General features: G+C 38.0%; 1 pseudogene; it reads left to right on the forward strand.

Moving 5' to 3' along the window:
• The first annotated feature begins 6,777 nt into the window (after nt 1-6,777).
• On the forward strand, nt 6,778-8,810 carry LOC107570929 (uncharacterized; annotated as a pseudogene).
• The last annotated feature ends 2,467 nt before the right edge of the window (nt 8,811-11,277 follow it).

Raw genomic sequence — 11,277 nt, forward strand, 5'->3', positions numbered from 1 at the left:
GAAAGGGAAACCCCCCTTGAAACTCATTGGCCAGATCCACCTGCGATCCCCACAAGCTCATTCCCTTCCGTGCCTCAGCAGCGGCGGGTCCTGAATCGCGGGAAGCAGATGGCTGCCCCTCTTTCCTCGAAAAGAGAGACAAACGAGAGCGGAGCTTTTCCCTTGGATAAAACGCTCGCAGTGCACGCCGATTGGCCCCTCGGAGGCATCGCGTGCGTGCTCTTCGCCCAAACAAATAACGCATAGATCGTGTGTGTCATCAGATGTTAAACAACGTCAACACAGATGCACATATCCTTAAATGCTTTGCTAGTGCTCGCCATAATGAGATGAATAGAGATCGCTTACCACAGAAATGCACGCTTCAAACAAAACAGTCAATGAAGACGAAGAAGAGAATGATGTATGCTCCCGGTGCCTATTTATACTATAGTCGCACTGGTAGTGATGTCATGGCTGTAGCCGGCCAACGAGTTGGTGTTTTTTCAATGTATGCTTCAGACACGGGTCACGACGAGGCGTTCCCCATAGCGATCCCTAGAGGACGCAGTTTGAAATTCTCATGAAAGGGAACTATCATTCTTGATATCTGTAATTGTATTTTCACTAGTTAAATGTCCCCATAGGCTGCGATTTAAATTCAATTGTTGATATCAAGAATTTATTTCTTTCTAGTTAAAATTTTCACATATCAGAAATACAATTCTTACAAGTAAAAACCTTTATTTTTGATATCAGTAATTGCATGGTTACTAGTGCAAATGGCTATTCTTGATAACAAATATTGAATTGGTACTAGTAAAAATTTTTGTTTTTGATATCAGTAATTCGACATATATCTTTATTATTAACCAACTATCCTATACTATAAATAAAACAACCAGTTGCTTGGTAAACTATATATGTATTGGACATAACATACATGAAGTTACACATACTATTTTGGACATTAATTTATGAATATTAATTTGTTCATTAATTATGAATGTTAGAAAGGCTGCACTAAACCTTGTTCATTTAAGTGTTAACTCTGTTGTTTACATTTTAATTGTTTAAGTTTTATAAATATTTATTTATTTATTTGTAGATGTTTCAACAAAAGAAAAGGAAAGGCTGCACTAATTGTTTACATTTTTATTTTAGGTTTTAATAAATATTTATGCATAATAAATGTTCATTTAGCTTCACCAAATTTCTGCATGTCTCTCATTTACTGTAATTACATGTATTATATCCATAGGCGGAAATCCCAGGGGGATCGGGGACTTTTGCAGGGCCGTGCACAGGAGGGTGGCCCGGTGGCTAGAGCCACTGCCTCTTTGCCCTGTTACGTCCTGTAGACGTATTTGTAAAACGTGTGATTATGGGAGTGATATCATCTATTGGGCATGTTACGTGATGCATATTTGCTCTTTTCTCTCTCCGTCTCTCTCGCTCTCTCTCCCTGTCGCAGACCGCTAATTGGGTTCCAGCTGATGCTCATCGTCCATCAGTGCTGAGTGAACGCCACAGAAACCCAAGAAGTATAAGACAGCAGAGAAACAAAGCTGAAGCGCTGACGGCAACACGCTTCATTCTTTGCCCTGATCCAGAACTGTTCGCTGTTGTTCAGCTCAGTGCGGCCGACTGCGGTCTTTACCTCTTAACGTTGTGAATAGATTGCTCAATTGCAAACTATGAGAGAGCATGTGAACGCTACGGGCCTATTTCTTGTATTGATGTTTATTTTGTTTTACTCTTAATTTTTGGTGTAAATACTTTTTTTTGCTTTTTGGAAGCGTTAGGGAGAGGGTGCCATTTTCTTTGAACTTGAGATTTTGCCTATGTTTATGTTAGTCAGGGAGTAAGGTATAAGACTGTCATTTATTTATTTTCATTTGTTTAGGTTATTTAAAGCTTTCGTTGATAGTTAGAGAGTTTCGTTTGTTATGTTGGCCTTGTCCTCTCTTGAAGATTTGCTTCCTTTTATAATTATTTTGTTATTAATAAAAAAGCTATTCGTTTGCGTTTGGTGCTTTTCTGGATCAGGGGATTGTTGTGACCGTCAGACCCTTTTTTTTTTAATTAATTTGTTACAGCCTCACTTACCCCTAGACAAACAGGGAGACTTGTAACAGCCCTCATCGGCTGAGGTGCCCCTCTCACCAATCACCCCAGCTCAAAGCTGTCTGTTCCTGCTCCGTTAAAGATCTGCTGATTCCGCTAATCCGCTCCGTGTTTTCCCGCCTGCTCCGCAGCATCACTCACGATCTGTGTGCCGCTCCGTGAAGACCACAGTCCCCAAAGGTCGTTGCATTAACAGGTAGATGCATTACAATCCACATTACAGTCAGTGGATGATTCGCTGAATTAGTCATTTGGTAGTTTGTTTTTGTATTTCTGTCGGTAATGATTTGCTTGATGAGTAATGAGTCTTTTAAAAGTGATAACAACAAAATATTGTTCTTAGAATTAGAATGTCTAATCAAATTATTGTACCCGGTCTAATATAAATTATACAAAATTTGCTGTTGTTGGCACACTTTGTAGACCAAAAAAATTAAGACGGAGAAAGAAAGAGTGAAGGGAGGCTGCTAAAGGCAGTTCAACATTGCACACACTAATTCAAATCTCCAGCAAGCCAGCAGGTAAATATATCAATATATCATCATATAGAAAATGTATCAGTTTGTCACACTTTAATTATTGTAATTAAGTATATTTCTAGTATTAGTATTGATACTAGTAAACTATAGCGTCATATTTTATTAAAACCATATTAATAGTAGGCCTATAAATGGTTAAAAAATAAATATTCTAAATGAGTTGTTTATTAGCATATAATGCAGATTTATGCTGTAAAATATTAAATTAAATGTCTAATACTTATAAGATTGGCCATTTTTTACTTATGTGGTGCTCAAGATCAGTTAAAATGATGCAGAAGTACAATGAAAGTATCTATCCTATCCTAATGATAGTATTCCTATCATTTTAAATGATCAGAATGTATCTATGACAAAGGGTTCTAAAAATATGTCTTATGAAAAAGTGTTCTCATGACTCTGTTTGCCCCGAGTTAAGTTGACCCGAGTCGAGTCAGTGGGTAAGATGCACCATCTGGGTGTAAAATGACCATCTGACCAAATCTGATTCAAACCCATGTGAAATAAATAACAATTAAAAAACTAATTTAATAATTTCCTTTTACAAACAGTCATATTTCTTTTCATGAAGGACAACATAAAACCAACCAAATGAAGATTAGATTTCAGTATTTAATTGTTTGCATTTCTGAAACAATATGTTGACCACTAAAGTTGTAGCTTTCCTAAAAACACACTAAACAGAGGGTTTGTTGGCCATTAGTGACTACAGGTAGAAAGCTATATCTGATTATAATGCGATGAAAAGCATTATCTGTTTTTTATTAGAGAAGGATTTGGTGCACTTGTACACTGTCCCTATCAATTAATCTACAAATAATATATGATAAACTAAACCAGTAATATCACATTAAAATACCAGTTTATAATTCAGAGATTTAACTTAACTACAGTGCCTTATGGTGGGATAAGTTAAAATGCTGACTCAATTTACCCCAGAGCATTTGGCTCACTTTGCCCCATAGTTGCCATTTTGGAAAAAACAGCTACTATTTCTTACCAGTTCAGGCAAATATTTAGCTAAATGATTTGCATGGTTTTATGTGTTGCTAAATCACCTATGCATCATAAATATTTTTAGACCTGGATAAATTTGCTTTGATGTAACAACCGTTACATCTGTTATGCTAAAATTTTACTTTGACAAGCAAAAAAAAACGTTTTTAAAGTAAATGGGTGCCTTCCATTCCCCCCATGTGCTTCTCCTTTTCACAGTCTGGCAGAAATGATGGGTGGTTCCAAAAAACATGGTCACATGACAGTAAAATTGTACAGTTGCCAAGAAACAGGGGGTGGGTCCACTTATCCACTGGCTCAACTTACCCCACTTTCCCCTACTTCCATTGAAGTTGAGGCAGAAGCAGGCTCAGAGTGAGGGAGAGCCCATTCTCATCAAAACATCTACAATAAAGTCTGAAATTATTACAGAGTGTGCTGTCTTCTCTTTTAATTGTATATTTGTAACAACTGGATAATTTGTATTAACAAGCACCCACCCCCCTATTGCCCCTTTTTTGGTTTGGGCCACTGCCCATCAAAATGTCTATGCACAGCCCTGGTCGGGGGGACAGGACCTCCCCTATCTGAGGGTTGTCCCCCCTAAAAATATGATTAAAAACCACGCTGTGCATTGTAAATAACAATGTTTTATACTTTAAATAATTGTGTAAGTAGTAAAACATCACAAACGGGGCAAAAATAAGTTTTAAGTTTAGAAACATTTTAAGTTTCCCCCTCCTTTGCTTCACAGTGCTTTGGTCCAAATGCCTGCTTTCCTCTTTTACATCACCTACACACACACAAGTCCGGTGAGAGAGAACAAAGCCAATAGTTGTGGAACTCTAGTAAGTAAGGCTGTCAAGGCTATTTTATTCACTTAAACATCAGATGAAGTGATTATTTTCTCTTTAATACAGATGATGCCAATGTATTTTTCGATGAGTCCACTATGTTAGCAATAATATTATTTGCTTGAAGGAAAGGGTTGCTAGGTTTTCATAACAAAACCCGCCCAATTGCTACTCAAAACTAGCCCAAACTATCCGCGTTTCGAGGGGGTCCCCCAGTAAAAATCGAGTTCCGGGGGCTAAAATACACGTTATTGGGGTCGCTTCAACTTGCGGACATGAAAAACAACCCGCGGCAACAGTGATAAAGTAGCCCAATTCCACGGGAAAAATGGCGGACTTGGCAACACTGTGACAGATAGTAATGTCTACACGACTGCTGTCGCGGCGTGACCACAGCAGCTTGAAGTTGTCTAATTTGGCACAGTCTCCCTGCTGAACTGAGTGTAGTAAGCCATTCCTCTGTGTATACATATCCTTACAAGTACAATTTTAGCCATATTATGTGTCCTTTTCAAAAATTATTCTTGAGAAATTTTATGTTTATTGTCCCCCCCTACTGTTAGATGAAATTTATGCCCCTGATTATATCGGCCTCATATCGGCCAATTGGCCAAATTGATTTCTCAATATCGGCATCAGCCATTAAAAATCCCATATTGGTTGACCACTACACCGCACAGTGACGCATTGCAGATGCGATAAGTTGTGTTTTGAATGCTTCTCACCTGGACATCCAAAATGTGACTGTCCGAAACTTTCTTCTGTCCGGGGCGATATGGAGGGAAACTAGGGGACCCATACTCGGAGGGAGGCAATGTGGGTCATTCTGGCTGTTACTGATTACGAGGATGTATGGCAATTGATTGAAAACAATGCTAATGGACTAAATATTGTGTATCAGGACACTCATGTCATTGGGGGAAACGGCAGCCTCTTTTATACACATCTGAGAAATCTGAGAAAAAGTGAGATGAGGAGCCATGTCGATGCACATTAAATGACACAGCTGAGATGAAACTGAGAAAAGCGAGAGTAGTTGTTTCATGCAGTGAGTTGTCAGCTGATGTAGTTCTTGTAGGCTGTGGTGGATTGCATGTAAAGCCTAAATCTGTTTTCAATTTAACCATGGAAGTTTATGGCTTGAAAATGATTGTACCTACCTTGGTGGTTCCCGGCCAACATGATGAACTCATAATTGGAATTTATATCATCAAACATATTCTATGACATTTCAAGCAGTGTGAGGGTGTGATATATCACGCGTTAGTTTCACACTTTTTTCATTTAAAGGCACATGTTATGAGTGACATGCAGACAGCCAACAGAACACACAAACACATGCTGAAATGAGAGCCGTGCCTGCCTGCGATGAGGAGACTGTGAATCAAAAAAAGGAATATTAGTCGAATTTAAAATAAAGATTTGCGTTAGAATGCAAAAACTATGTATTTGAATGTTAGGCGTGCATCAGGGAGCCTTATCAGTGGTGCACGAGATGTGGTGATGATCATGTAAGTGTCGTTGATGCATTTGAATGTTTTTGTTAGTCTGTCCAGTTGAACTCACAAGATGCTGCATTTTCCATTCAAAATATTAAGAGAAATATAGAAGCTCAATACGGAGAAGATATTGGTTAGGTTAAAGCTGAAAACAAGCCATTCACACAGAACGCATATTCGGCGCATTTTTGATACGCATAACTATGACTGTTGCACTCGTGTCTAAAAAAAAAGAGGTTCAAATTTTTTATTTCGTTCCACTGTGTCTCATATGTTTTTAAATGCAATCATGTGATCGGCGCTTTGGCTATTTGTATTAAGCTATGCATAAATAATACATTATGCTGTTTTGTTCATATTGTTTATGCAATTTACAAAATTATATTTGATTTATAAATATTAGTTTAGATGGTATGCACTTATAGACGGCCGTTATTTAATTGCATTGAATAAACAATTTAATGAGGTGCATTATTTTGCTCATTGCGCCCTCCTGTGGCCTCAGGAGATGCTGAAACCGCTTGCTCACATTCTCACAAAGCCTAAGCTTGACTGCTGTGAACAGCGATGGGTGGCCAAATTATTATTATTATTATTAATGTTTTATTTGTTAGGGACAGATACAATAAACATAGATGAAAATGTAAAAACAATCATCCCATGCATGTACCATAGTGCTTGTAGCCGAAGCTAATTTGCAACACTTGTCCCTAGGAGGGCTTTTATAAATTGCAATTACAATAAACAAGTAGTACACAAATTTATAATATAAATACACTAAACATGACTACAGGTTTGTTGATGTATCAACCAAGATTTCGTGGCTTTCTTAAAATGATTATAATTTACAGTAGATTTTAAATAGTCAGGCAATGAATTCCAAAATTTTACGCCTTTCACTGAGAGAACAGTCTGAGCAAATGATGTTTTACAATGTATAACTTTACAGTTTCCATTAGAAGCCGCTCTAGTGGATCTACTGCTTCCCTGCAATCTCTCGAAAAATGTACATAAGGGCATAGGAGCAAGACCGTTTAAACATTTAAACACAAACTTTAAATCAAAATCTTGTGTTTGCTTAGGATCTTATTTGCTTTCTATCTAAAATTTTCACAGCTCTATTGTAAAGACATTTAACCTGATTAATTAAGGATTGATTTGTCTGAGACCAAATAGCTAATCCATATGCCATGTGTGATAATATCATCGAATTTAAAAACAAAAAAGCATGATCATATCTTAAACAATTTCGTATTATTCTAAAGCTGGTAAGATTTGCTTTAATCATTTTACGCAACTTTTTAACATGACTTTTAAAATTTAACTGAGAATCTAAAATCATACCAAGATATTTTTCTTCTGATACTTGTTTTATAATCTCATCTTTAATTCTAATGTTTAATGATTCTGTTACCAGTAATTTTCTTATTGAAAAGCATATGGACTTTGTCTTTTTAGTATTTAAAGTTAAAAAAGAGGCATCAAGCCAAGCTGACACTTTCTCTAAATTTCTTGTTAACTTTTCTTCAATTTCCATACAGTTCCTACCAGATACGAAGACAACCATGTCATCAGTATACATTTGAAGACTCACATCAGGACACACTTCTGGAAGATCATTAATATAAATGCTAAAAAGAATCGGACCAAAAATTGTTCCCTGAGGAATTCCTATATCAATATTATGAGGAACTGACTTAAAATTATCAATGACAACACTTTGTTCATGATTTTTAAAATACGAATCAAACCACAACAGAGATTGTTTTGATTAGGGCTGCACGATAAATCGCATGCGATATTTAACGCGCATCTTGTCAGTAAAGCCGGTTCTTTAATCAGCGGTAAATCTCCATCCCCTGCGGGCTTTCACATGGAGCAGCATTAACTACACAGAGCCGTTGTTCACTGACAAGCTGCGCAAAACCACTATCATATTTTGCGCATGTTGGACTTCCGGTTGGCATGTGTGGGTAGTAGCTGCGTCTCGCCCGTGCTCCCACAGTTTTAATTATAAAGTTTATTTTTTGCCAATCAACTACTTACTAAACCAGTATATTAGTCTGTCTACTACTTTGAAACGTTTTGGGTGAAAATGGCTTCGAAATCTAAACACAACACTAGGAAAGACGAAGTTAAGAAAGACGAAGCACAGGCTGGAGCTTAGCAGATATTGCCACTTTGATGACTCTACTGGAAGAACACAGAGCGGTATTGTCTTCCGAATTTAAATCGGCATTTTCCACCTTGGAAGTGAAGCTGGACACACTACACACAACTGTGAACGATCATGAACAACGACTTCTCTCACTTGAAGCAAATGCAGACGCGAGCGGCGTGAGTTTCGGAACACTGGAGTCGAAGTACGCAACTTTGGCTGACGAGCACGCTAAACTCAAAGCCAAAGTTATGGATCTAGAAGGTAGGAGCCGGAGAAACAATATACGATTCTTCGGCCTACCTGAGACGATTGAAGGCCCTCATCCGTCCACTTTCTTTTCGGAGCTCTTAGTGGAAGTTTTCGGCGCGAGCCTCTTTGCCTCTCCTCCCAAGTTGGATCATGCTCATCGCGCCCTCACAGCGAAATCGAAGCCGGGGGAGAGACCTAGATCTGTGATTATTCGCTTTCATAAGTTCCAAACCAAGGAGTTGGTTATTCGCGAAGCCCGCAAGCTAAGAGGAAAGCTTCAATATCGCGTACCCAGATTTTCATCAGTGAGGACTATAGTCCTGAAGTTCTGGAAGTGCGTGCCGAATATCGAGCTGTGATGAAGGAACTATACACAGGGAACTCACTGAATCTCACTTGGCACTGACTGTTTTTTTTTTTCATTCTCGCCCATCTTACCTCTGGGTGATCTTAAGACTGATAAGATTCTAACTTTATATACCTACCACTGCCTAGGAGAAGTGTTATGTAGACTGGTAACTTTTATATGTAATGATGCTTTTGTTGCTGATCGTTTGTTCTTGATCAGTGTTTGCTTTTCATTAAGGGCTAAATTGCATAGTTTTGTGGAGCCGGGGTCCTTGAAAGGCTGTAATCTGATAGTAAATTAGAATATTTTGTGAAATTACATTGAGATGTTGATGTGTAGCAGGTTCTCTGCTTGGTTTTGTAATAATAGGTTAGGAATGGGATTTTATTAATTTTTTTTATTGTTTGCTATGGTTTTCAACCTTGCTCTTTTGTGTTTTATCTTATTCTTTTTGAAGTATTTCTTTTTTGTCTTATCTTTTGGTACTTTGCTCAGATATAAAACTGTCTTATGACAGATTGACATTGGCTAAGGCTAAAGAGAGTTCCAGCACTCGTTTTATATCATGGAACGTTAAAGGGGTGAATAATAATGTCAAAATTAGTCTCGTTCTGTCTCATCTTCAACACCTTAGGGGTGATATATTTTTTTCTCCAAGAGACCCATCTTAAGACAAGTGATATCCAACGGTTTAAAAGAGCATGGGTGGGCCATCTGTATAACTCAAAGTTTAGTGCAAGAGTGCATTCTTATTCACAGAAGTATCCCTTTTGAGTTGGCAGATGTTTTATCTGATCCTAATGGGCGCTATGTCATAATTACTGGCAAACTTAGAGATGTGTCTGTCATTATGGCAAGTATTTATGCCCCTAATTGGGATGATGATAAGTTTATATCTAATTTCTTTTCATCTATTCCTGATATTGAGAAAAGACATATTATTGTAGGGGGTGACTTTAACTTTGTTCAAGACACTGTTTTAGATAGATCCTCAAGCAAACCATGTGCATTAACTAATTCAGCCAAAACTTTGAATACCTTTGCGGAACGATTGGGGCTATCCAAAATTTCCCACTAATAAGGCCTACTAATTTTTCTCCCATGTTCATCATTCATATTCGCGAATAGATTTTTTCTTAGTAGACAACAGACTACTTTCAAACATATCGAGCTGTGAATATCAGAGCATTGTTATTCGGATCACGCTCCCATTTCTGTTGACATTAATCTTTCCCAGTTCACATCATTTTCTAAACAGTGGCGCTTCCCCTCTATGATTTTGGCTAGAGATGAATTTAAACCATTTTTGATTGAACAAATTGCACTGTTTTTTGAAGTTAACGATGTGCCAAATATTAGCAGAGGGACCCTTTGGGAAACGTTCAAGGCATACTTAAGTGGCATGATAATTTCTTATACTTCTGGTACAAATAAAGCTAATAAGCTAATAAACTAGATGCAATTTCGAAGGATCTATAAAACTTAGATCGCCAGTATGCTGCTGATCCAAATCAAGATCTGTATAAAGAGCGTCTCCGACTGCAAACAGAATTAGATTTTCTGACCACGAATAATGCTGAAGCGCTGCTGCTTAAATCTAGGCAACGAATTTTTGAACTGGGTGATAAGGCAGGCAAACTATTAGCGCATCAAGCTAGAGTATCAGCAACATCAAGGCTGATTACAGGAATAAGGTCACCACAAGGAGATACTTTCCATGATGCATATAAAATTAATAGCATTTTCTTAGAGTTTTATTCAAATCTTTACACTTCTGTGCTTCCCTCATGTATTAACTCTGAGGAGTGGCCCTTGGATAAGATCACCTTTCCCAAGATTGATAGTACAATAGCTAGGACCCTTAGTGATCCAATATCAATCTGAGGTGGTGGAAGCGATCAAACTTCTACAAAGTGGCAAGTCACCAGGTCCTGACGGATTCACCACTGAGGTCTATAAAGTGTTTTCTACATCATTAGGACCTGCACTACAGAATATGTTTACTGAGGCTTTTTCCAAGGGCTGCTTACCTCCCACCTTATCATTAGCATCAATTACTTTGATTGCCAAGAAAGACAAAGACCCCCTTTTGTGTAGCAGCTATAGACCCATTTCACTTTTGAACATGGATTATAAAATTTTAACTAAGATTTTGTCCTTGCGGTTACAACAAGTGTTACCCCAAATAATTTCAGCTGACCAAACAGGTTTTATGATTGGAAGACATTCTTTCTATAATACAAGGAAACTTATCAATATTCTCAATATGCCCAATTCAGATGTGCCAGAAGTGGTTTTGGCTCTTGATGCGGAAAAGGCGTTCGATAGAGTGTAATGGAAAGTTTTGGTTTTGATGATGGGTTCATTTCCTGGGTCAAACTATTGTACGTCTCTCCACAGGCATCCGTGTTAACTAATGGTGTGTTTTCATCTCCATTTTTGCTTCAGAGGGGCACTAGGCAGGGCTGCCCTTTGTCGCCTTTACTTTTTGCCATTGCCATTGAGCCCTTAGCTATCTGGCTTC

Source organism: Sinocyclocheilus grahami, unplaced genomic scaffold (genome assembly GCF_001515645.1).
Source record: "Sinocyclocheilus grahami isolate Dianchi unplaced genomic scaffold, SAMN03320097.WGS_v1.1 scaffold1523.1, whole genome shotgun sequence".
Taxonomy (NCBI): domain Eukaryota; kingdom Metazoa; phylum Chordata; class Actinopteri; order Cypriniformes; family Cyprinidae; genus Sinocyclocheilus; species Sinocyclocheilus grahami.